Source organism: Astyanax mexicanus, chromosome 10 (assembly GCF_023375975.1).
Source record: "Astyanax mexicanus isolate ESR-SI-001 chromosome 10, AstMex3_surface, whole genome shotgun sequence".
In the NCBI taxonomy this organism is placed as follows: Eukaryota; Metazoa; Chordata; class Actinopteri; order Characiformes; family Acestrorhamphidae; genus Astyanax; species Astyanax mexicanus.
In genome coordinates this window covers 50,374,106-50,375,094 of record NC_064417.1, presented here as the reverse complement: position 1 = coordinate 50,375,094, position 989 = coordinate 50,374,106, and positions in this window count along the sequence as shown.

The following is a 989-nucleotide window of genomic DNA, read 5'->3' as shown; positions in this document are numbered from 1 at the left end:
ATATATTTTTGGACATTTCTTGTCATTAAATAAAAATACCTAAAAATATTGTAAAGCTTAGATCTGGTTTATTTCCCAATACACAGCACTTCTGGAGAGTAATGTGGAGGAAAAACACTTTTTTACTGTTTACTACGTAATTTTATAAGTGTACCTTAATCATTTTCATGTCTTTATTATTAATCTACATTGTGGAAAATAAATTAAATAAAGAAATTAAGACAAACATTGAATGGAAGGTGTGTCCAAACCTTCAAATGAAACTTTACATTTGCACTTGCATTTACTTCCCTGTGACAAATTCATATATTTTAAAATATGTAGAATAACTAAAATAACTAATTTTTTAGTAGTATAGCATAGATTTATGGTTTTTTTTTTTCCTTTCGTAATGTAATGTAGTCTTTTGCTTATATATTTATAAATATGACTTATACTACAATATTGGAACTAATGGAAGTTTATGACTACACTAAGCATGCATTTAAAACACACCCTTATTTATATATATATATATATATCCTTAGCCGTTTCTCAATGCACAAGTACACAAGTCTGGACTCCCGTACTTGGCAAGTTCAACTCGCGAGTGCATACTCCTGAGGACGGGAGGACGCGGGACTTTTATTCTGTAATTGGAACAGCTGTGTACTTGATGATGTCACCCTCTTAGAGGAGCGGAAAATGTTGTTCCCAAAACAAAGGAGCACATTTTCACCGAGCCGCTTTCTTAACAAATAAACCACATATCTGAAGTCTGAACCCTCCACATTCTCGCCTAAAAATAACTTAAAACATTGTTTTAGCACACAGTAGTACTGTTTTATAGTGATGTCAAACTCGAAACGTGGAATCGAACTGAATCGACTGAGTTGTTCCGAAACACTGCTTAAAAAAGTCTGTATCAAAAGGGAAAAGCCATGTGACTGTTCGAAAAAAGGTTTTCATTACGTCACGCAGTTTCGATAAGTTTCTAATCTTTTTGCACG